Source organism: Nicotiana sylvestris, chromosome 10, assembly GCF_000393655.2.
Source record: "Nicotiana sylvestris chromosome 10, ASM39365v2, whole genome shotgun sequence".
NCBI classification, from domain to species: Eukaryota; Viridiplantae; Streptophyta; class Magnoliopsida; order Solanales; family Solanaceae; genus Nicotiana; species Nicotiana sylvestris.
Genome location: NC_091066.1, coordinates 61,757,544 through 61,784,361, shown reverse-complemented (window position 1 = coordinate 61,784,361; position 26,818 = coordinate 61,757,544). Strand labels below are relative to the sequence as shown.

Below are 26,818 nucleotides of genomic sequence, written 5' to 3'. Positions count from 1 at the left end.
GTCCCACAGGCCCTAGGAGTCGAAGCACTTATGTACTCATGATTTTTCATTTATCGAGTTTGTATTTCAGGTTTTAGTTTAGAATTTATTTTTGAGTCTATTTGTAGTTTTAAAATTCCAAGAAATTGAGTAGTTTGAAGTCTCTTGTAATAGAAAGGTTTAGGAATATTTTAATGAAAATTGAAAATTCCCAAAAATTGCTTCTTTATTTTTTTTCTTGAACTATGCAATGATCTGATTCACGCGGCGTCGTGATACGTAGATAATTCTCATCGGATTCGATCATGATTTTTGTAAATCACTCAAATAAGAGAGGGATGTGAAAGGAAAGGACTAAAAGAAAACACAAAAAAAGAAAAGAGAGCCAAAGAAAAACCAAAAGAAAAACAAAAAAAAAAGAGCAAGGAAAGAGAGGGAAGAAAAGAGCGGAAAATGGGAATAGAAGCACAAAAAGCCAAAGTGGAAGAAAAGAAAATTTTGGAAAAAGTAAGCAAAGTCGGGATGAAACATGCAACCGCGGCGAAACATGTAGAAACACATTTAACTGTATAGGTGCATCACACCCCAACATGCGATTACCTACGTGTTAACTGCTCCAAACTGACCGGATTGTTGTCTACTGTTAAGTCCAGGTTCTATAGTAAGGTGGTTGGTTTTGTGGTAGTCTGGCTTCACATCCATACTTCACGAGCTCAAAAGGAAGTGTTGAAATGTCTTCGGAAATTCCTCTGCCAACAGTTCCTATTCCGGAAGATAGTCCGATCTCGGCCATTCCAACTTCTGAGTCAGCGACTGCTGAGGAAAATAGGATTCTGCGTCTCCGCATGATGGAAATGTGGGACGCCTGGGCAAACGGAAAAGAACCACCAAGTGCAATACCCGAATTCCCTGAGTTGTTTCCTAGGGCAAGTGGGACCTCCAACATCCCCATAAGTTATCCAAATACCCCACTAGGATATCCTACCATTTCAGCCCACTTTGCTGGAACACCTTCTGAGGCCCGCCCACAGGTGTTAACTTCAATTGTGGCTTCAAATATATTCACTACACCACCTTGTTCAGCCACGGCACAACCTGCTTTACCCAAGCCTAGCTTCGATCCATCTTCTTTCACATTTCAAGCACCATCTTTCCCAATGGAACCAACCCAGTTTACTACCAATGCTTACTCTCAGCCGCCTCGGTACGAGTTTACTGCAAGGTAGGAGAATATCACAAAAACCCCTGAACAAGAGGAGATTACCAGAAAGATGAGAACCATGGAGCAAAGTCTCAAAAATATACAGGGTCTGAGTGGGCAGAAGAGCGTATCTTACGCTAACCTATGCATGTTCCCACACGTACATCTACCCTTAGGTTTCAAAACCCCGAAGTTTAAAATATGATGGGCATGGGGATCCCATTTCTCACTTCAAAAGGTACTGCAACCAATTGCGAGGAGCGGGCGGAAAAGAAGAACTTCTCATGGCCTTCTTTGGAGAGAGTTTGGTCGGCATCACTTCGAATGGTATATGGATCAAGATATATCTCGCTGCATATCTGGGACAACCTGGCTCAAGACTTTGTCTGGCGGTTTCAATATAACATCGACATTGCCCCAACAAGAATTCATTATAAAATATAAAAAAGAAGTCCTCGGAAAGCTTTCGAGAATATGCTATCAAATGGCGCGAACAAGCAGCCAAAGTCAAACCTCCAATGAACGAAACAGAGATGGTTAGTGTCTTCTTTCAAGCCCAAGAGGCTGATTATTATCAAAACATAATGTCTGTGATGGGTAGACCATTTGCCGAAGCCATCAAAATCGGTGAAATGGTTGAAAATGGGTTGAAAACAGGGCGAATCTTGAGTCAGTCTTCTATAAGGGCTACCTCCCAAGCAATCCAAGGCTGGTCTGGAGGAGTAGAAAATCGAAAGAAGAAGGAAGAAGCAGCAATGACAACTTCAAGTGCAAGAAAACCTCGTACATCCAGACCTCTTTTCTTTGAAAGAACCCCACAATATTACTATCCCCACCAAGATATGGCTTATGCTATGGTTCCTCAGCCATACGCAGTGATGAATGTCCAACCCTACGTTAGGGCACAACAACAATTTAATCAAAACCAAGCTCCATTTCCTAGAAATCAACCTCCTCACCAAGCTCACTATAATCCCCGACCTTCATAGAACAACTTCCGTACCTGGGAACCACCCAAGATACTAAACTTCACACCCATTGGTGAGTCTTACTCCAGCCTATTCCCCAAACTTGTCCAGATGGGTTTGTTGTAGCATGTGCCCCAAAGCAGGCAGAACCCAGCGTCGCCCGCTTATAGAGCTGGTACTCGATGTGCCTACCATTCAGGGGCAGAAGGGCATGATACAGATGGCTGTTGGACCCTGAAAAGGGTTGTGGAAAATCTGATAGAACAAAAGAGAATAATGCTAAAGGACAAAGATGTTCCTAATGTAACCAACAATCCATTACCGACCCACAACAATGGGCCAATTATTGGAATGATCTATGAAAACAGAGAGTTTGACCTAGCTCTAAAAGCCATCATTGCCATAACCGATGTGGAAAAGAAGCCAAAAGCTGTCGTGAAACAAGACAAGGGGGAGAAGAGAAGCAAACCTACCCCCCAGAATACAGAAAAGAAATTGGAAGTTGAAACTGGGGAAGTGCCCTCCAAAGATGTCATTCTCTATGTTCCTCGAGGCCACAAGAAAGAATAGATGTCATTGAGTCCTCCTAGAAGGTTTGTGCTAAACAAGAGAGCTAAAATGTATGTGCCTAAGGGGACCTATGTGGTGCGGGGGCCAATAATTCCCCCAAGGCTGAATGAGCCCGTAGTTATTGGTCGCGCATCGCAAAGGCCCATGACAGATCCCACTGTCATTCCATGGAACTATAACAAAGCGGTAGTAACTTACAAAGGCAAAGAGATCTGGGGAGAAGCTAAGGAAAATAACCCGACTGAGATGTACCTCAATCTGGAGGAAATGAATAATCCATAAAGAAGTGTTTCCCATCTAAGAAGCCAGTGAGTGCTGAAGAAGCAAAAGCTTTCTTTCAGAAAATGAAAATGGAAGACTACGAGATAATCGACCAGCTCCAAAAGTCTCCTGCCCAGGTCTCCTTGTTGTCTTTGTTAATGAATTCAACTAAACATCAAAAAGTGTTGATCAAAACTCTTAATGAAGCATACGTGCCCATTGAAACAACCGTAGAACAGTTGGAGAGGATGGAAGAGAGGTTTTTTGCAGTCAATCAAATCTCTTTCAGCAAGAATGATTTGCCCCCGGAAGGGGCCGCACACAACAAAGCCCTTCACCTGACAGTTAAATACGAGGGGCATTATGTGAAAAGGGTCATGCTAGATGGTGTTTCTGGGGTGGATGGATGTATCTCTCTCAACTCTGCAGTGGATGGAAATCGAATGAGAGAATCAGACCCAACAACGTCTATGTACGTGCCTTTGACGACATAAAGAGAGATACAATAGGCGAGATTGATCTGGTTCTGACTATCGGCCCGGTGGACTTGAGGTGACCTTTCAGATCTTGGACATGGATACTTCCTATAATTTTCTCTTGGGAAGGTCGTGGATTCACGTAGCAGGGGCTGTGCCTTCTACTTTCCACCAGATGGTGAAATTCGAACATGAAGATCAGGAGATTATAGTTCACAGGGAAGATGAGCAATCGATTTATCGGGACCCGTCAGTCCCTTGTCTTGAAGCTAGAGAATGAAGTGAACATATAGTCTATCAGGCTTTTAAGATTATGGTTGCGGACCAATGTGAAGAAGGAGAACATTGACCTCAACCCTTAACATTGACCTCAACCCTTTCTTTCAAATGCATCAATTATAGTGGCCAAAGAAATGATCAGACGTGGTTGCAAACCTGGGAAGGGGCTCGGGAAGTCATTGCAAGGAATCGCCGAACCTATCACTCTGGCTGCTAGTGAGAAGTTTTTTGGGGTAGGTTTCCAACCTACATCAGCTGATGGAAAATGGGCGGATGAAAGAAAGAACAATGGTTGGGTCTTGCCTCAGTCGATTCCGCATCTTTATAGGATATTTGTCAAGCCTAAATACAATGAGGAAGAGGAAGATGAGGCCTTTACAACCGAGGAAATTGAAGAAATCCGTGGGGCTATTAGACAGATGCTGCATGAAACCCACATGGTCCAACCAGGGGAAGGCTCAAGAACCGCTGAGGTTTTATACATGTGACCCAGTGCCAAACTACAAAATTGGAAGACTACTCCATTCCCAATCAGGCGGGAATCCCGACAGTCTAGTCCTGCCATTTTTTTTTGCATCGCGAGTTATTTCAGGGTGTAACTCAGATGTTTTCTTTAGTTTCCTGTCTTTAATTTCCAATGTAAACCCTGTTATCTTCAAATTCAAAGAAATGAAATCAATATTTCATCGTTCATCTTTCTTTATTCTTTCTAATTTTTATTATTTTTCTCTTTTATTTTTTCTTTCAGTTCTAATAATGCAGCTTTAAATAACATGACATGCTTGCAGACTTTATGCCCAGATCTAAACACGCTGTCTAACTATGAAATAATGAACCAAGAATCGGAATATGATGAAGAAGAGGCTTTTAGGGAAATAAATCGAGAATTGGAACAGTTTGAGAATACACCTAAACTGAACTTAAATGATACTGAGCCGGTTAATTTGGGTAGTTCTGAAGAAGTCAGGGAAACCAAGATAAGCATTCACACAGATGAGAAAACGCGGGACACATTAATCCAACTCTTGTTTGAGTTCAAAGATGTGTTTACTTGGTCATACGATGCTAAGACTAAGTGTTGATTTGATGGTTCATAAGTTATCAACTTACCCCGATTATCCCCCTGTCCAGCAAAAGCAAAGAAAGTTTAAAACTAATATTAGTGACAAGATTAAAGAAGAGGTCGCAATACAGTTGAAAGTGGGGGTGATCCGAGTGGTTCGATACACCACATGGTTAGCCAATGTAGTTCCAGTGCCAAAGAAAGACGGGAAAACCCGAGTGTGTGTGGATTACAGAGATCTGAACAAAGCAAGTCCTAAGGATAATTTCCCTTTGCCAAACATCCACATCCTTGTTGATAACTGCGCCAAACATGAGATACAGTCCTTCGTGGATTGTTACACAAGATATCACCAGGTGTTGATGGATGAAGAGGATGCAGAAAAGACGATTTTTACCACACCCTGGGGCACATACTATTATAGAGTCATGCCTTTTGGTTTGAAGAATGTCGGGGCAACTTACATGAGAGCCATGACTGCCATTTTTCATGATATGATGCACCAAGAGATAGAGGTGTATGTGGATGACGTGATCATCAAGTCCAGGACCCAGGATGACCATGTTCAGGATTTGAGAAAATTCTTTGAGCGTCTGCGTAAATATGATCTGAAGCTAAACCCAGCCAAATGTGCATTTGGAGTTCCATCTGGCAAACTTTTGGGATTCATAGTCAGTCGGAGGGGCATTGAGCTGGACCCAACAAAGACAAAGTCCATTCAAGATTTGCCTCCTCCAAGAACCAAGAAAGATGTTATGAGCTTGTTGGGAAGATTAAACTACATCAGCCGATTCATTGCTCAGTTGACGTCCACATGTGAACCCATTTTCAAGCTGTTAAAGAAGGATGCAGCAATCAAATGGATAGACGAGTGCCAAGAAGCTTTTGACAAAATCAAAGAATACTTGTCGAGCCCGCCAGTCTTGGTCCCACCTGAACCGGGAAGGCCTATGTTCTTGTATTTGATAGTCTTGGAGAATTCTTTTGGATGTGTCCCCGGGCAGCATGACGTGACCGGGAGGAAAGAACAAGCAATCTACTATTTGAGCAAAAAGTTCACAATCTACGGGCTAAATATACTCTGTTGGAAAGGACTTGTTGCGCTCTGACCTGGGTAGCTCAAAAGCTGAGGCATTACTTATTGACCTACACCACTTATCTCATCACCAGGTTGGACCCTTTAAAGTACATATTCCAGAAACCAATGCCCACAGGAAGGTTAGCAAAGTGGCAGATCCTACTCACTGAATTTGACATAGTCTACGTCACTTGCACATCAATAAAAGCCCATGCGTTAGCAGATCACCTGGCTAAAAACCCGGTTGATGATAAATACCAACCTTTGGGCACCTACTTCCCGGATGAAGAGGTAAATTCAGTTGAGGCAATATCCGAAGATACTAATGCTTGGAAAATGTTCTTTGATGGAGTGTTAAACACAAAAGGTGTTGGAATCGGGGCAATCTTGATCTCACCCACTAGTCAGCATTATCCCGCTCTGCACAAACAACACCGCCAAGTATGAAACCTGCATTATGGGTATGAACATGGCAATTGACCAAGATGTCGAAGAATTGTTAATCATGGGAGATTCAGATCTGATTATCCGACAAGCCCAAGTAGAATGGGAGACTCGAGATGTAAAACTTTTTCCCTACAGGCAACATGTGGAAGATCTTAGCAAGTGGTTCAAGTCAATAGAGTTCAGGTACATCCCTCGTTGTCACAATGAACTGGCCGATGCACTTGCTACTTTGGCCTCGATGTTGTCATACCCAGGCAATGCCCATATTGATCCATTAGAAATCTAAATCCGGGAAAGGCACGGTTACTGTAATACGGTTGAGGCAGAACCGAATATTCAGCCATGGTATCACGATATCAAAAGATTTCTAAAAACTAAAGAATACCCCGAGAAAGCCAGTGGAGATCAAAAGAGAACCATTAGACGATACACAAGTGGTTTCTTCTTGAGTGGTGATGTCTTGTACAAAAGGACTCCGGATCTCAACTTGTTACGATGTGTTGACGCCGAAGAGGCCGAAAGAATCATGTATGAAGTACACGCAGGAGTGTGCGGACCCCACATGAATGGGTATGTTTTGGCAAAGAAAATCCTTCGAGCGGGTTATTACTGGATGACTATGGAAAAAGACTGCTTCAGTTTTGTCCAGAAATGTCATCAATGCCAGGTGCACGGTGATTTGATTCATGCGCCGCCTACATAACTGCATCTCATGTCAGCACCTTGGCCGTTTGTTGCCTGGGTCATGGATATCATTGGGTCGATTGAGCCGAAAACTTCAAATGGGCACAGATTTATTTTGGTTTCCATCGACTACTTCACAAAGTAGGTCGAAGCAATTACTCTCCAATCTGTCACCAAGAAAGCTGTAGTAGACTTTGTGCATTCCAACCTCATCTGTCGTTTTGGTATTCCTGCAACTATCATTACAGATAATGCTGCAAATTTGAATAGTCATTTAATGAGGGAGATATGTGAACAATTCAATATAATGCATAAGAACTCTACTCCTTATCGTCCTAAAGCCAATGGTGTCGTCAAAGCAGCGAACAAGAACATCAAAAAGATTCTGAGAAAGATGATTCCAAGTTCCAGGCAGTGGCATGAAAAGTTGCCTTTTGCATTGTTGGGGTATTGCACTACTGTGCGCACATCGGTCGGAGCAATCCCGTACCTTTTGGTTTATGGCACTGAAACCGTAATACCCGCGAAAGTTGAAATCCCTTCTCTCTGAATCATTGTTGAAACTAAAATTGAAGATAGTGAGTGGATAAAAACCCGTTTGGAACAGTTAACTTTGATCAATGAAAAGCGAATGGTCGCAATCTGCCACGAGCAGTTGTATCAACAAAGAATGGCCCGTGCATACAACAAAAAAGTGCGGCCCAGAAACTTTGAAGTGGGGCAACTCGTTTTAAGGCATATTCTCCCCCATCATCAGGAAGCAAAAGGAAAATTTGTTCTTAATTGGAAAGGACCATACATTATCAAAAAATTGTTGCCAAAAGGGGCATTGTATCTGGGAGATATTGAAGGGAATAACCCTAAAACAGTTGTGAATGCAGATGCAGTCAAAAGGTACTATGTCTAATCCTTCTGCAGCAATAGCATTATCCGATTGGGATGACGAAGTCTTTAATTCTAGCTACCCCAAACAATCCAATCTTTTGCTAACCTTTTAAGCCGGTTACCTTTCTTTCATTACTCTCTTTACCCAAACCTTCCTCAAGTCCTTCCGATCAATCGATGAAAGGTGTTCGAAATTAGAGAACGCAGTTGTTTGGATTCGATGCAATCAATATGAGAGAAATAAAATGAGAGAGTCTTATTGGTGAAAACCTACGGGCACCGTAAGGCGATGGTGTGCAGAGAAACTGAAAAACGAGAGAGTCTTGTCAGTGAAAACTCGTAAAGGGCACTATAAGGCGACAGTGAGAAGAAAAATAAGCGAGGTCGATTGGTGAAAACCCGCAAAGGGCACCGTTGATCGAAAAGAAGAAACCCCTCACCACCATTAGTACTGAAAGAGTCCTAACAAGGTTTTCTTGGTTTTAAAACACGGGTCGCAATGGGTTTATGAGAAGTTGGATAGTTGTGTAGATCAGGTATCCAGTCTAAGAAGCATGTCATGTCTATTGAAGTCTGCATGCACCCCAGATAAGTCCTTCTTTCCTCCCCGAAAGGGACACTTCTCCTTAAATTTACTTTCTTGTCTTTTGTTTACCTTTCTTTGAATCCCTTTCGGTCTAATTCTGTTCTGAAACTAATACAAAGAAAAGGTGGCAAGATTGGTTTTACAGGGTTCTGCTTAACAAAATCCAAGTCCAAAGAAAAGTACCCAGCCTCAGCGGATGCATCAAGTCGATCCCGACCGGCTATGATGGCCAATGCTCTGAAATCAGAGTTATTAAAAATGAAAAGAAATCCAGAGTCAAAAGCCCCTAGAGGCAGAATAAGGTGAAAAGGGCCAAAGCCCCACACGGTTGAACTGTCATCAGCATTGCCACGGTAATCAATCCAAAAGGGAAGTCCCCTAGTCGCCTTTTGCCAACATTACGGCTCTAATCCCTAGTTGAGATTTTTAGACATAGCGTCTCCATCCCTTAGTCGCCTTTTGCCAACATAGGGCTCCAATCCCTAGTTGAGATATTTAGTCATAGGGCCTCCATTCTCTAGTCGCCTTTTGCCAATATAGGGTATTCACTCCCTAGTCGAGGTTATTTTAGATATAGGGCTTCATTCCCAAATATCTTCCTCTTAAAGACACACAATCCTTATTTTACCGCTTTTTTTTAAAAAAAAAGAGAAGAAATAGTTTAGATTTTAGTTACAAATAACTCACAAAATTTTCCTAGTGAAAACTGGGGCAGAAAAATTTCGTTCATTTGTTTGTTTTGGTATCTGAGCAAGTTTGGCCTCGAGGCACAAAGTCCGAGACAACCAAAAGAATGAGTCTCAATCCAAAATAAAGAAAATAAGAAAAAGAGTAAAAAGAAATGAACTCAAAGTGTTGAAGTGGAGAAAGATGCGGACTGTTCAAGATATGATTGAAGTCACAAGCTTCGCATTTCCCGCTTTGATCCGAAAAGCTGAAGAAGAATGAACCAACGGTTGCAGCTAACGAGCATCAAGATTCAGATCAGATTCTGCAGGAAGAATCGACAAAAACTCAAGATCAAACTTCAGAAGACTTATAGATAGGAATCTTGTAACTCGTAGTTGATAGGATTAGCTAGTTTAGCTTTTTATCTTTTATTTCGGTGTAATAAGGAGGTTAGCAAGCAGAAACAACAGCAACATCAGTGAAATCGCAGTTTCTCGGTAGTCTCAGCTACCAAAACTTCTAGAACTACACGCGACCTAATTCTCTTATGACCCAGGATATATAGGCTATCCAAAATCAGGACTCGGGTGCACCCTTTCCTTTGTTTATTTTCCCTTTTAAAAAAAAAAGATTTGCTCAAAAATTAGTCATATGACTCACCTTATCTTTGCTTGAAAACTTTTCATGTTTCCAATTAATGAGGGTAGCGGTGAGCAGCTAATATTTTACCATGTTTGAATTTATTCTCACTTTCTCCACTCACTACCCACTCATGTTCCTCACTTTTCCCACTCATGTTTCCCACTCTCCCCACTTTCCCCACTCATGTTCTCCACTCTCCCTAAAAAATATTTCCTCTACTCACTCCTTCATCATTCTCTCTACATATAACACACACCATAACAAAGGAACGGGGCCGGGATTCTTCAAAAAAATTACCAGTGTTGTTACCCTCTCTTCCATCTCTCACTGCTCATCTAAGCATAAACCCCGCCGGAAACCAAACTCCCGCAAGGAAAACATATCATCTGTCTCTTCCCTGTGGGAATATAGGCTTGGTTTTGCGATCGCTCGAACCCCGGAAGTTTGTTGAAGCCATGATTATATTGCATGTTGTTGCTGCTGTTGATGGTTTGAGGAAACCCTTTTTCAGAAATAGTTTCTTTAGTGGATTCTTGGCTTGGTCTTTGTTGGTGTTGAGGTAATTCTCCCTCAATTTGTACTTTTATTTGCTTTTAATACCTTGAAGTCACATGAATAAAATACTTAAAGTCGTTGTTTTCAGTTGCTCAATTTAGAACACGCGATTTCTGTGTCCCCGTATTTGTATGTTAATCTCCAAAAAGTTAAATTGAAGTGGCCTTGAATAGCTAGTAGTGTTGGTATCCTCATGAATAAACATAAGTTAATTACTAAAAAATAGTTCTTTTCTTTTAAATTAGATAAATGTCTTCTGTTAATTTCTAAATGATTAACATTTCTACACTGATTTATTTAGAAACTGTTGTCTAATACAAAAATATTGATGAAAAAGACAAAACTAAATAAAGGGAGATCTACTTCAATTGTTAGAAGATATATTAATGATGCAGATGTGGATGCATCATTTTGATAGTGGACATTTCTTTTAAAATTTAGTGATGTAGCGTTTTTTTTTATATATAGGCATCAGTTATGTGAGCGTGTTAACGTTTTTTTAATGTATAAATGCATTCGTTTATAAGGCCAACGTTTGAATATTGGGATATTGTAAAAAATCTTAGAAAATTCACTAATTCATGAACACCGTAGTTTGCTTTAGGCCCGCAATTAAATTATTATAACTATGGATACGGTTCCCGTGACGTAGTTGTGATTTTTTTAATTACTAAAATCCGGGTGTGCATTTCATGTGACCCGACCATAACAACTTTGAACTTTAATAAAATACACATGTCGTGAATTGCGGGTGCATTTCATGTTGCGTGGTTCGCGACGTGTTCCAAAACAAACAAGTGTACGACAATCATCACTTGTTCAAGAAATAATTCCATACATCCTAAAAGCAGTTAAAATAATTAAAAGGCGGTTATAAAGCTCAAAATGCACAATAGGTTTAAAACATGTAGTAAATCAGATAATAGGCCAATTTTAATAGTTTAAGCGACTGTGCTAGAACCACGGAACCCGGGAATGCCTAACACCTTCTCCTGTGTTAACAAATTCCTTATCTAGAATTTCTGGTTCGCGGATTTAAAAAAAAAAAGGTAAATCAAAATTTCCTCGATTTGGGATTTAAAAATAAACCGATGACTTGGAACACCAAATAAATTATTCCAAATGGCGACTCTGATTAAATAAATAATCTCATTTCGAATAATGTCACTTAAATTGAAAAAACTCCATTGTAAACCTTCGGGTGTGTAAAAAAGAGGTATAACAAAGTTTAACTCAAATTTCCTATAACCCAGTTCTACAACACGATTTAGATTTGAAAGAAGGGTAACCAACTCCTAAATGCCTTGTAGTCCCCTGCTTATAATGTGGTGTACAACACATCTATAAACAAGTCCCTACTAGGCACGACTTGTAGACTCCCTAAACTGCTCTGATACCATATTTATCACGTTCTGAACCTAGGGGGCGAGATCGGCACCCGGTGCCTCACCTATCCTTGAGTACCAACTTGCAATTAAGGGACTTTGAACATATAATGTCATACTTTGGCCATGGGGCCACATTGCAAGACAATTTGCGATGCAAAATATAAAATTGAACAGAGACTAACGCTGACTAAACATCAATATAAAGCTGGGCCGACAAGACCGTCATAACTATTACAGTTGACAAACCAACAAAATATACATACAAGGCCTACAAGCCCAACATACTGCACTAACTGACAAGATATGTCTATAAGCCTCTACCGATGGATGTACTTTGTTCCGGCCCCGACTACCCATAACATATATACATATATACAATAGATGTACACAAAACTCTAGACCCTACAACTCCGAAGGACGTGAAGCTTACCGATAAAGCTGAACTCGGGCAACACCTACTGAGGAGGTCTACCCGTCTGTCTGTCTGAACCTGCATGCATGAAATGCAGCATCCCAAGAAAAAGGGACGTTAGTACGAAATAATGTACCAATTATGTAAGGCAACAAAATAACTAAAAGCTGAAACTGAACTGATAATACAATAACTCAAAGTAACTGGGAGTCAAAGATGATCTGGAGATATACTTACCTGCTGATACTGACTCAACTCTCTCAATATAGTAAGTAAAATAAATGTCCGGCCCTATAAGGCTCGGAACATATAACTGCTCCGCCGTAGTAGGCTCGCTCATAGGCGTTCGGCCATGCTAGGCTCTATATCTCAGCCATACTGGGCTCGCTCATAGATGTTCAGCCATAGTAGGCTCGGTATATAACTTACCATCTGATTAGAGGTTGCTGCCTATCGATTATAGCTCGATGGTGGTGAAAATATATATATATATATATATATATATATATATATATATATATATATATATATATATATATATAAAACCTCTTCTCTCTTGACTGGAAGAAGACAATACTCGATTGAATATAAAGTCCCGATAAGGGAGAATACTATAATTTATGAGACTAAGATAATGTATATAAGTTCAGGAATATGAACTTCTCTTTATGCCTCATTATCAAACTCATGTAGTTACAAGATCATGTCAAAATGAAGGAAGGGCTTAGCCTTAACATACCTAAACCGATTCTCTTAGAATTGGCAATTCACGCTTTACAGAATCAACAACCAACGTTATCTCTATTTGGTTTGGAATTGATTTGCTTCATGAACCCACTCTCTTTGCATAGGAGATTCAATTGGATTTGTAAAGCACACATGAATTCACCTTGCAGAAACATGAAGTAAACTTGATGGCATGTAATATCTTACTAATTATAAGAAAGTCTTTAGTGGGTGTGTCCCACTTAGTGGATGACTAAGCCACCTAATTACTTAAAATATGCCATCTATGCAAGACTTAAGAGTCACTTAAATGTTATGGGGGTGCTGCCACGTTCGGGGGGGGGTTAATCTTTTTCCCATAATTCCTTAGTTAATTAGGTAATATTATGTTACCCAATAATTAACCAATTGCTCACATAATTAGGAATTATCTCAAATTACTTAAAATACTACTCACTTTTAACACACTTTATGTATCATACTATCGTGGTCATGGGGTACCTTGTATGACACTAATCTATAAATACCGGGTATTGTAGCTCGGGCCGTATTTTATTCTAAATCGACAACCTTCAATAAAACTCATTTTCTTTGATTCGTTTACCCTTTATATTTCACAACACTTAATTATCGCTTGTTACAAATAGCAAAAATGCTCATAATCTCAAGATAATCTCATCCCCGAGTCTACGTCAATTAACTGAAGACGAAACTTTAATGTACAAAAACGCGAGATGCAACATATTGAGTCATCACATTCTCTACATTTAAAACAACCGTTCGTCCTCGAACGAACATAGAAAAGTACCTAGACTGGTATAAAGTGAGGATATCTACTCCGCATGTCTGACTCGGACTCCCAAGTAGCTACCTCGACGGGCTGACCTCTCCACTGCACTCGAACTGAAGGATAACTATTTGACCTCAACTAATGAGCCTTTCGTGCTAGAATAGCCACCGACTTCTCCTTATAAGTCAAATCCTTGTCCAACTGGACAGAGTTGAAATCTAACACATGGGATGGATCATCGTGATACTTTCGAAGCATGGGCACATGGAACACCGGATGAACTGCTGATAAACTAGGTGACAATACGAGCTTGTAAACCACCTCACCCATTCTCTAAAGAATCTCAAAAGGTCTGATATACCTAGGGCTCAACTTGCCCTTATTTCCGAACCTCATCACACCCTTCATGGGTGAAACCCAGAGCAATACCCTCTCTCCGACCATGAATGTAATATCACGAACTCTACGGTCAGCATAACTCTTCTGTCTGGACTGGGCTATGGAAAGTCGATCCTGAATAATCTTGACCTTATCCAAGGCATTTTGTACTAAATCTCTACCCATTCACCGAGGGTGTTCTTGGAGAAGGTTTGCTTACAGGTGCCCACTTTAGCTTGTCCAAAGGGGACTTTGAAGAACTTAAACACCTTACTAAGGAGGAACCCGTATATAATACCTCATAGGGAGCCATTTGAATGCTCGACTGGTAGCTATTATTGTAGGAAAACTCTGCAAGTGGCAAGAACTGATCCCAAGAACCTCCAAAGTCTATAAAACAAACGTGTAGCATATCCTCCAATATCTGAATAATGTGCTCGGACTGTCCGTTTGTCTGAGGATGAAATGTTGTGCTCAACTCAACTTGCGTACCTAACTCACGCTGTAGTGCCTTCCAGAAGTGCGAAGTGAACTGCGTACCTCGATCAAAAATGATACACGAGCACATCATGAAGACGGACGATCTCATAGATTAAATCTCAGCCAACCGCTCTAAAGAGTAGGTAACTGCCATAGGAATGAGATGCGCTGACTTGGTCAGCCAATTGCATCGAACTTCCTTTGAGTCCGTGGGAGTCCAACAATGAAATCCATAGTGATACGCTCCTACTTCCACTCAGGAATCTCTAACTTCTAAAGCAAACCACTAGATCTCTGATACTTATACTTAACTTGCTGACAATTTAGACACTGAGATACATATGCAATTATATCTTTCTTCATCCTCTTCCACCAATAATGTTGCCGCAAGTCCTAATATATCTTGGCGGCACCCGGATGAGTACAATACCGGAAACTGTGGGCCTACTCAAGAATCAACTCACAACGTCCATCTACGACCTTATATCCTCAAAACTCCACATCTCCAACACTAACCTGCTTGGCACCACCGTGCCGCACTATGTCTCTAAGGACAAACAATTGAGGGTCATCATACTGCTGCTCCCTGACACGCTCAAATAAAGAAGACCGAGCGACTGTACAAGCTAGAACACGACTGGGCTCTGAAACATCCAACCTCACAAACTGATTGGCTAAGGACTGAACATCTAATGCAAGCGGTCTCTCACTGACTGGAATGTATGCAAGGCTGCCCATACACACTGACTTTCTACTCAAGGCATCGACAACCACATTGGCCTTCCCGGGATGATACAAGATGGTGATATTATAGTCTTTCAATAGCTCCAACCATCTCCTCTGCATGAAATTGAGCTCCTTTTGTTTGAACAAATACTGCAAGCTCCAATGATCCGTGAATACCTGACACGGCACACCGTAAAGATAGTGCCTCCAAATTTTCAGCACATGAATGATGGTTGCCAACTCTAAATCATGAACATGATAATTATTCTTATGAACCTTCAACTGCTGTGACGCATATGCAATCACCTTGTCATCCTGCATCAATATCACACCAAGTCCAATACGAGATACATCACAATATACCGTGTAAGATCTTGAACTTGTGGGCAACACCAACACTGACACCATAGTCAAAGCAGTTTTGAGCTTTTGAAAGCTCACCTTACACTCATCTGACCATTTGAACGGGGCATCCTTCTGGGTCAACCTGGTCAAAGGGGCTGTTATAGATGAAAACTCATGCACAAACCGACGGTAATAACCCGCCAAGCCCAAGAAACTCCGGATATCTGTAGCTAAAGTGGGTCTAGGCCACTTCGGAACTGCCTCAATCTTTTTAGGATCCACCTGAATGTCCTCTGCCGATACTACATGGCCCAAGAAAGCGATTGAGTCCAACCAAAACTCGCATTTTGAAAACATAACATACAACTGGTTGTCCCTCAGAGTCTGAAGTACGATCCGAAGATGCTGCTCATGCTCCTCTCGACTGTGGGAGTAGATCAAGATATCATCAATAAACACAATCACTAAGGAATCCAAATAGGGTTTGAACACCCATTTCATCAAATCCATGAATGCTGTTGGGGCATTTGTCAACCCAAATGACATAACTAGAAACTCATAATGCCCACATCGAGTCCGAAAAGCTGTCTTAGGGACATCAGATGCCCTAATCCTCAACTGATGGTAGCCAGACCTTAAATAAATCTTTGAAAACACTTTGGCGCCTTGAAGCTGATCAAATAAGTCATCAATCCTCGACAATTGATACTTGTTCTTGATGGTGACTTTGTTTAACTGTCGATAATCTATGCACATCCTCATCGATTCATCTTTCTTCTTCACAAATAACACAGGCGCACCCAAGGTGAGACACTAGGTCTAATGAAGCCCTTATCAAGAAAATCTTGTAATTGCTCCTTCAGTTCTTTCAACTTTGGCGGGACCATACAGTATGGCAGAATAAAAATGGGCTGGGTGCCCGGAGCCAAATCAATACAAAAGTCAATATCTCTGTCGGGTGGCATCTTCGGCAGGTCTATAGAAAACACCTCTGGAAACTCACAAACAACTGGTACCGAATCCATGGAAGGAACATCCGCACTAGAATCACAGACATAAGCCAAATAAGGTAGACACCCCTTCTCGACCATATGCCAAGCCTTCACATAAGAGATAACCCTACTGGTAGGATGGCCAGGAGCTCTTCTCCACTCTAATCGAGGAAAAGCCGGCAAGGCTAAGGTTACCATCTTGGCATGACAATCCAATATAGTGTGATAAGGTGACAACCAATCCATACCCAAGATAACATCAAAATCTACCATATCGAGAAGTAGAAGATCTACACTAGTCTCAAGACTCCCAATGGTAACCACATACGAACGATAAACACGATCTACAACAATAGCATCTCCCACAGGTGGGGACACATACATAGGAACACTCAAAGAATCATGAGGCACAACCAAATATGAAGTAAAATACAATGACATGTAGGAATAAGTAGGGCCTGGATCAAATAGAACTGAAACATCTCTACGGAAAACTGAAATAGTACCTGTGATAATAGCGTCAGATGACTCAACCTCAAGTCTGGCTAAAAATGCATAGCATCGGGGCTGGCCCCACCACTCTGAACTACATCTCTAGGACAGGCCCTAGCTGGCTGGCATCCACCTCTAATGACCTAACCTCCACCTCTAGCTGCCTGAACCCTACCTCTAGCTGGCTGAGCGGGCGTTGAATCACCCGGTGCCGGGACCATGGCACGAGAACCCTGATGTTGTGAGTTGCTCGATGACCGAGGGCAATATCTAGCAATGTGCCTTGGATTGCCACAAGTATAACAGGACCTCGGCTGCTGTGACTACTGACCCTGAAACTGATCCTGTTGACCTGAGTAACCACCCTGAAAGCTCTGGAGCGCAGGTGCACTAATAAGAGTTGGTGGTGCACTGTAGGCTAGTTGGTCGGAATGAGACATATGAGGGCCGCGACCACCTGAAGCACTGTGGGATGCCTGGAGTGCCGAATGAAATGGCCTGGGAGGATGGCCTCAATGAAAAATACCCCTACCTCCAGATAAGGCACCCACTGAACCCACCGGAATGATGAGGCCTCTTATCAGACCCCTGACCTCCCCCCTGTGCAAGAACCATCTCGACTCGCCTAACGACACTGGCAGCTGTCTGAAAAGAAATGTCACTCTTGGTCTTCTTGGCCATCTGCAACTTGATAAGCTAAGCAAGTCCCTCAATAGGAAGTAGAAGAATAGCATTACGGGCTAGATCCACAAAACGGGTCTCATACTAAGTGATTGAAATACTGCCCGGCTCGAGATGCTTAAATTGCCTGCGATATTCCTGTCTCAGTGTGACATGAAGGAACTTCGTAAGAAATATCTGAGAGAACTGGTTCCAAGTAAGTGCAGGCGACCCAACTGGTCTGCTCGTTACAAAATCCTTCCACCATCTCTTGGCGGAACCCATCATCTGAAACACAACAAAATCGACCTGATTGGTCTCAACTATCCCCATGTTCCGCAGCACCTCATGGCATCGGTTGATAAGTGGGGATTTTGAATATTTATTAGCACCTTTTAGCTTTCGTTTTAGTCTAAAAATGCTTAATTTTATTCCCAAAAACTGATGAAATCTGCTTAATTGCTAGATTATTGAAAAATGAGTCACAAAGATGAAATCCAACTCAAAAAGGAGTGATCTGAATTCAAGGACAAAAATCAAGCATAAAGGCCCAAGTGCGGACCATAGATTTCCCTTTGCTGCCGCAAAATGTGAACGAAATCCAGCAGAGTCCAAGTGACAAATGCGGATCGGCCGCAGAAGTTATGCTAGAGTTAAAGTTCAAAGAAGTCTCACTTCATGTTCAATGGAGAATGCGGGCCACACAATTATTGTGCGGCAGCAGAAGTCAACTACGTAGTCGCACTCTGAACTGTGCGATCCACAGAAGAGCCCTATGCAGCCGCACCAAGATTTGTGCGGACTGTAGAACATTTGACATGCGGCCACATTCTAGAATTGTGCGACCGCAAATTCCACTCCTGTCATGTCTAAAGCAAAGTGTGGACCGCACATGGAATTATGTGGCCGCAGAACCTCCGAAAGGGCAATTTTGTCTAAAATTTTCATCTTTGTTTAAATAGACTAGTTTCATGAAATTAGGTCAAGTTTTGAATATTGAAACTCCTATAGTCGTTTTTCCTTACTGCTTTAGGCAACTTTAGATTACTTTGGTGATTTAACATTGGATTTTTATCTTTTAATCTTTCAATATGAGTTTTATCATCTTTTCTTCTTTATTTTCTTCTTTACCCATTATGAGTAGTTAGATTTTTTACTAGGGTTGTGACTCAACCCTAGTGTGTAAACCTAATGGTTGTTTAATTTATGGGTTGTTTATGGTTGGATTTTTATTATTTTGCCTTGTTCTTGCTTTTAATTGTAGAATTAATGGTTGCAAATATTAGTTTATGCCTATTTGACTTGGTTTCTACTTGAGAAAGAGTGACTTAGTCTAGGAAAACTTGGCTAACAAGAATTTGGGATGAAATCAAGAGATTGGTAGTCCCCAATAAAGGGTTGAACCTAGAGATAGAAAACTCGATTTGAGCATTTTATCAACTATTTGGTTTAGTACCCATTTGGACTTGAGAAAGCCAAAGTGGGCAAAATTACTCTCTTACCGAGAGGTATTGAGTGGGTAATTGAGTGTTGATAGCTATAATACACCCCGACCAACGAAACAAGATATAAAGTTTACAACCCGTTAGGCAAACACCTAGGAGAAGGTTCCCTAAGCCTTTTACATTATTTGAAAATGCCAACAAAAACACAATTTTTTAGTTTCAATTATTTGTATTGCAATCTTAGTTCAAATTAGGCCTCGAAACAACCATATTTGTGAAAGTACAATCTAAGATAGTTCAAGCTTATTCACCATAATATATACTCCTAAATCTCATTCGTATAGCTCCCTGTGGAATTCGACCCCGACTCTGTTGGGTATTACTATTGCATAGACCGTTTCATAACCTCGAATAAAGATGTGACTTGGACGAGATCATTTTTTGGCGTCATTGCCGGGGAGCGAAAGATGAATTTAGCTATATATATTTAGTTTTGTGTGTGAATTGTCTTCTTTTCCTTCCATGTTACTAATCTTTTTGGTGAAATAATTGTAGGTAAAACAATGACTCTCAACAACAATGATCCACTCAGAAACATGCCTATGAGGGATGTGGACGTGGAAGATGATCAAGTTGAAGAGGTTCCTCTTGAACTTCAAGCAAATAGATGAGGTCGACCGCCTTAAGACAATGTTCCCGTTCCACCCCCACCTCCACAAAGAGCGGCTCCACACCGGGTGTTGCCGAATGAAAGGTATGCAAGTGTCATAGTCCCGCACTACATTAGGGCGGGCAACTTTCAAATCAGAAATGTTATGCTCACATTGCTAGAGCAACGTGATTCTTCACCGGTGCTCCGAATCAAAATGCGTACAATCATTTGAAGGGGTTTTTGGACACTTGATGGGGAGTAAACAGACAAATGTCTCCGAGGATGCTTTACGGTTGAGGCTATTTCCCTTCTCTCTACGGGGGAAGGCCTTGGATTGGTTAGAGATACTGCCAAACTATTCTATCCATACATGGAATGAATTGGCGGAGAAATTTATTGCCAAGTTCTTTTCTTTCGGGCATATGGCTACTCTTAGAGACGAGATTCTAGCATTCAAATAAGAACCCAATGAGCCTTTGCATGAGATATGGGAGAGGTACCGAACTATGATGAAAGAGTGCCCAAACAATGATATGACGGAGGCTATGATTCAACAAACTTTCTATAGGGGGATCAATACTACCAATCAATGCATGGTCAACCAACTTGCCGCTGAAAATTTCATGACCACGCCATATGCGGAAGCTTGGGAGATTCTAGATGAAACGGCGGATACTTTATCAGCATGGCAAAGTAGATCAAATGTTCCTCAAGATGATCCAAATGTGATTTGTCACACCTTTTTTTCCCTGAATGAGGATATGGAGTTTTTCCAATTAAAGTGACATTGATCGAAATAAGATTATTTATTTAAATTCAGAGTCGTCACTTGGAATAATTTATGGTGTCCCAAGTCACCGATTTATTTTAGAATCCCAAATCGAGGAAAGTGACTCTATTTATTGGTCCGCGAACATAGAAGACCGGGTAAGGAATTCTGTTAACCCGAGAGAAGGTATGAGCACTCCCGAGTTCCGTGATTTTTTTTTTTGCAATCCACTAGGCAAGCGCCTAAGGCTAGTTTATATATATATATAAATTAAAATAAAAAAATACATTGTCAGGTGGTCTAATCATAATGAAAGTGATAAAAGTTGACTTTTACATGACACGTAGTATCAATGTTGAGCATTAAACTCAACCTTGATATCACATTTGATCTAAAATGAACAATTCGTTAACCGATCATAATGGGTGACAATTGCAGCCTTGTTCGACTTTGTAAACCCTATGGAACATATACCAAATGTACACTCATGTAATCTGAATCCATTTGCTGCATCTTGAGCATGTGCTGGGTCGTTTATCCAAAATGACCATTGCCTAGATTCATAGTTGTCCTCTTGGACGGTAAAACAGAAGCAACTGTTAGCGAACCAACAGCTCTCACATGCTGCAACATGTTGTGCCTGCGTTTATGCATTCCAATGTCACCATAAGCCCAACCATCTGATGTTCACACTTTTGAATCTCAATTGTGCAGGACTGCTCGAAGCATCTGCAACGTAGCTCAAAATCACCGCCCTCAAAGTGTAAAACTTCAAGGACGATAGCTATGACAAAGGCTGTTGAGTTGATGGATTATGTCCCCCATGCGTGTATGCATTTTGCCCAGCAAGCTCAAGCACGGTCGCTCAACTATTAATAATTGGTTAATTATCTAATTTATTACATGTTTAAAACCTATTGTACATTTTTAACTTTATAACCGCTTTTATTTATTTAGGGAATTATTTCTGAAACAAGACATGATATCGTGCACTCGTATATTTTATACACATTGCGAATCGTGTCACGGGAACCATACCCGCGATTTACAACATGTTTATTTTATTATTATTGTTAGAAATTGGGGTTGGGTCACATAAAATGCACATCCGAATTGCGAATTGGAATTACATATCGTGACCATTCCAAGGGAACCGTACCCATAGCCACAATGATTATTAATTAATTACTTATATCTAGAAGCAAAGCTAGCGATGAATCTTTTTCCTAAATTTGTCAGGCTAGACATATTCGGCGTTTCAAAGAAGAACTTCGTTGCTTTAAAGGACTGAAAGATTTACACTTCACATACTAGAACAACAATTTTACAATGAAGTTGAGTGATATTAACATTTTAATTTTGTAAAATATATCCTATAAATTAATCATATTTGTGCAGTATCATGCAATTATTTTAATTGAAATGTTGCAACTAACTAGCTGACATTAACCCTTCTATACTCTAACACAGAGACATAATATATAAAAAAAATGAAAACTGAGCACTAGAAAAGAAGAAGATCCAACTAGCAAATTCAAACATACTAGCAAATTAAAATGTATCTGAAAACATTCTTTCAATATTGATGGGATAAAACTCCAAATCAAAAAGTCGAACAGAATGACTAACCGATGGATCAAAGCTTAGAAATCGACAACAAAATTTCAACCGCAAAAGGGACCACGTTTGAAACCCGACACACCAACTCGTACGAACCTCGTCAGCGACGTCAAACGATTTCAACATCCCAATTTTGATACAAATTGGCAAAAACAGAGTTCAACTTTGTTTTTTTTTTTTTAAAAGAAAAACCAGTTGAAATCAACCAATTTTGACGAATGTCAACAGTTTCGAAAGCTCACCGGATTTAGAGAATTTTCAACTTGTTTAAAACTTTGGTTGAAAGCTCGAGCTGGCTGCTGCTAGATCTGTGACGAGTTAGCCTTCGTCTATTGCCTGTGTTCAAATCCCTTTTATCCGCTTTTCCCTTGCCTAACTCCCCAACTCCCCAAGATCTGTTATGTGTAATCTATAAAATTATAATGCAAAAAGGTGGAAATGGGTACAAGGGAAAGGGGCAGCCAAGTCAGGTAAAGTGAGAAAGAGATCCAAGAGTTCTCTTGGGTCCTCCGCCGTTAGGGTCCTAGGGATTTTAGGTCTTAGCTTGTCTTGGAATTAGAGAATAAGATATATAAAAGATGTAGGGTTTTGGGTGGGAGGAAATCTGATGGTTTATTGATTATCGGGCTCAGGTTTGGCCCAATTTGGGCTTATGACTTGGACATTTGAAAAAAGCAAGACTTTTGGAGAAATAGTCCAAATTAAATTTCTTTCCTTTTTTTGTGATTTTGATTTTCTTTTATTGATTAATAGATGAAAAAATAAAAGTACTATTCCTAAACTTGAAATAGCACGATAAAATACTAATGACTCAAAATTTACTTATCAAACTAATATTTTTTTTGGAAAACATTTTCTTTCTTTGTAAATAAAGATAAAACTTATCTTAAAAATGTGTCTCTTTTTTTATTGTTTTCAATTTTCTTAAGGTAAAATATATAAAAGTATAAATAAGATCTAAAATATGTAAATTAAACTTAAAATATATTTACAAACTAAAAGGTGATGAAAAACTCAAATATAGTAAAAAATTAGGTGCTCACAACTGCACCTCCTTGTTTGGAAACATGAAGAATTTTCAGACAAAGATAAAGTGAGCCATGTGACTAATTTTTGACCATATCGTTATTCAAAATAGGAAGAAAATAAAAGAAAAAGGTGCAACCGAGTCCTAGTTTTGAACAACCTACATATCTCAGATTATAAGGGAATCAGGTCGCGTGTTGTTCAAGGAGAATGGTGGAGTGATGAGTTGGAGAGTCGAGTGAGGTCCCGTTGAGGCTCTAGTCCGCGGTCCTATTATTACATCAAAATCAAAATCTAAAAAACCTAAACAAGCCTATCAGCTATGAGTTACAAGATTCCTATCTATAAGTCTTCCGAAACTTGATCTTGAGTCGTGAATGGTGCTTAATGCAGACTTTTGATTTGAACCCTCATGCTTGCTAGCTGCAGGTGTTGATTTATTTTTCTTCAGCTTTTTCAGATCAAGACGGGACATGCAGAACTTGTGTCTTCAATTATGTCTTGAGTAGTCCACATCTTTTCTCCGCTTCTGCACTTTGGATTCATTTTTTTTCCTTTCTTTTATTCTTGACTGAGACTTCTTTTGGTTATCTCGAACCCTTATCGACCCGCATTCTTGAGGCGAGCTTCTTCTACTTCTAACTTGAATTGACAACAGTACTGGAGGTTGCCCCTATTCTTCAGGAGGGATCTTGCTATCTCTGATTGGAATTTGAAATGAATTTCCTCATTCTCCAGGTGGACGCCTGTTACTGACTTGAAACTTCAAATGACTCTGAAATGAATTCTAGAATAAGTTCCCTCGTTCTCCAAGTGGGTGTCTGCTACCGACTTAAAACTTGAAACTCTTGAAATAAATACCCTCGTTCTCCAGGTGGGCGCCTGATACTACAGCAAAACAGACAAAACAAAGAAACTTTTCTGCTCCAGTTTGCACTAGGAAGGTTTGTGAGTTATTAACAGGAATATAAATCACCTATGCTATTGATAAATGATGCAACGATGAGAGTAAAATTGAAGACTCGACTAGGATGTGCGTCTCCTGTGAGTAAAACCAAGAAAATTTTGACTTGCAAATGCATCTGCTAATAAAAAAACTCGAATGACCTAGACTAGGAAGTGTGTCTCCTAGATTTAAGATTGAGCTTGCAGAAAACTATAAACTAAGCTTGATTAAAGTAAAAAATGGACCCTATTCTTCAGGTGAGACCCCTGATTTCAAGAAAACTAAAGATTAATAACCAAAAATTGACCTTTTTTTCAAATCTAGACTTCCCCTTTTTTAAAAAAAATTATTATCCTAGGAGAAAATTCATCAGACTAAGACGTTTACACTAGGAGTAAATTCATCGGACTAGGTTTTCTATCTTAGGAGAAAGATTTATCAGACTAAGATTTTGATCCTAGGAGAAAGTTCATCAAACTAGGTCTTTTTTCTTCTTTTTTGGGTATCTTAGGAGAAAGATTCATCAGACTAAGATTTCTATCCTAGGAGAAAGTTCATCGGACTAGGTCTTCTATCTTAGGATAAAAATTTATCAGACTAAGACGTTTATCCTAGGAGAAAGATTCATCAGATTAAGTTTTCTATCTTAGGAGAAAGATTCATTAGACTAAGATTTCTATCCTACGAGAAAGTTCATCAGACTAGGTTTTCTATCTTAGGAGAAAGATTCATCAGACTAAGATGTTTATCTTAGGAGAAAGATTCATCAGACTAGTTTTTTTTTTGGTTTTAGGAGAAAGATTCATCAGACTAAGATTTATATCTTATGAGAAAGTTCATAAGACTAAGTTTTCAAAAAACCGTTTCAACATCAAAAACAACAAAAACTAGAGCAAACATATAATAACGGATTCGAAATTGTAACCAAGCATCGCCCATTGATTCTATACCCGACTCATAAGTAGAAAGTTTCTCCGACCCTTTGCTAATCCGGGCTAACACTCCGGAAATTAAAAATGCCAAAAATAGGAACAAAGATAGATATTATTAGAAATGCCCAAAAAAATCATATTCGTAAAGCAGAAACATAAACGCACTCCTATGAACGTGGAAAATATACCAGATTTGATTGGTCGATTCGAATTGGAATTGTCAAGTCATCCATAAATATTTAGTCAAAATAATTGATCGAACCGTCTAGTTTGCTTTGTTTGTTGGTTTATTGTAGGGCATTCTCATTGCAAGATTCATTGACTGGAATCCGATTTTATTTCCGTTATACTTATTTTCATTTTATTTTGTTAGTAGAACCTTCTAACTATATATTACTTTTATACAAATTCTCTTGTTTTCATATAGGATTTTCTCTAAAGACAGGGAATTCTAAATTAATTACTTATCTTATTTCTTCTTTAATTAGAAATTCTTTAAAGATTTCTGTTTTTTTTTCTATAAATAGAATCAGGAGGTCTTTTTTCCTTTTTTCTTATTTTTTCTTAGTGATTTAGAATAGAATAAGTAATCAAATAGAAGAGAATGTATAGGAATTTCCATCTCAAGATTTAGAAGATCTTGTGTTGGTATATTCCATCTCAAGATTTAGAAGATCTTGTGTTGGTATATTCCTTATTATTATTATTTAATAATAGTATTAGGGTTCGAATCCAGGTGACGGGGTTTTTCTTGGTTGAATACAGAAAAAGAGGACTGCCTTTTTCGTGTTGTGCTTCGCTAGGTCGAGGTAAGTAAGGTATACGAAGGAAAAGCCTATTTGACAATGAAAGTGACCAAAGGTATTCGTTTTTCAAAAAACTTTAGCTTGTACACAAATACAGCAGGCCCTTCCTAAATCCATGTGAATTCCTCTTCGTAGTTTTTCATTTCACCAGGCCCGTGAAATGATTTGACTTCCACAACTCAATAAGATTGGGGATATCAAAAGAAAGGGAGTCTCACTAATTCTTTTATTGTGGATATGAATATGTAATTCGCCTCCGAAGATTAATGACGAAAGGTTGGTTTCTTTATCCGCAATTGAAAAAATCAATATCGATTGGATCCGTTGATATGCATTTTTTCTTTCATCTGCTTAAACGATTGCCGTGAGTAAACTTATAGGAATAATTGGATTTCACTTAGTTACAAGCAAGAAATAATAATGAAGAAATGAAAATTATAGAATTTTTTGGATTTTGCATTTTTATAGGGCTATACGGACTCGAACCGTAGACCTTCTCGGTAAAACAGGTCAAACTTATTATTATTAAAATGATCTGAACTGTTTCAAAGACCCAACATGCATTTTTTTTGCATTGGGCTCTTTCATTAACTGATATAAATATCAGTTAGTCTGCCATTTTTTTTCTTGACAGAAAAAAAGATAAGGAAATGGCTCCATGTGCTCTGATTCATTATTTGGGAGCATTACCAAAGTGTTTCAAAGGTGGGATTATCTTGACGTAGGTCTGTCTCTGGCCTAGATCAACCTAAGTTAAATGAAGTCTCTATCGTTCTGCTGAAAAAATCAAATATGAAACTTCATACACCTTAAAGTTCATATGACGAAAAGAGATTTTTTTGAGGTCCTTATACTCATTATGCCTAGCATTGAATAGACTGGGTATTCAC

General features: G+C 39.7%; 2 long non-coding RNA genes across 3 annotated transcripts; one reads left to right on the top strand and one right to left on the bottom strand.

The window, feature by feature from the left end:
* Window positions 1-11,909: 11,909 nt before the first annotated feature.
* Window positions 11,910-22,781, bottom strand: LOC104238835 (uncharacterized). 2 transcript variants are annotated; one of them, XR_011402821.1, is made up of 2 exons: window positions 22,228-22,781; window positions 11,910-12,221 (listed from the first exon to the last, which is right to left on the bottom strand). It is a non-coding gene; the product is annotated as an uncharacterized lncRNA (long non-coding RNA). The 2 variants fall into 2 exon arrangements; XR_011402820.1 differs by having other exon boundaries at window positions 22,461-22,781.
* LOC138880298 (uncharacterized) lies at window positions 20,726-21,446 on the top strand. The gene is made up of 2 exons (XR_011402822.1): window positions 20,726-20,784; window positions 21,313-21,446. It is a non-coding gene; the product is annotated as an uncharacterized lncRNA (long non-coding RNA).
* Window positions 22,782-26,818: the final 4,037 nt, after the last annotated feature.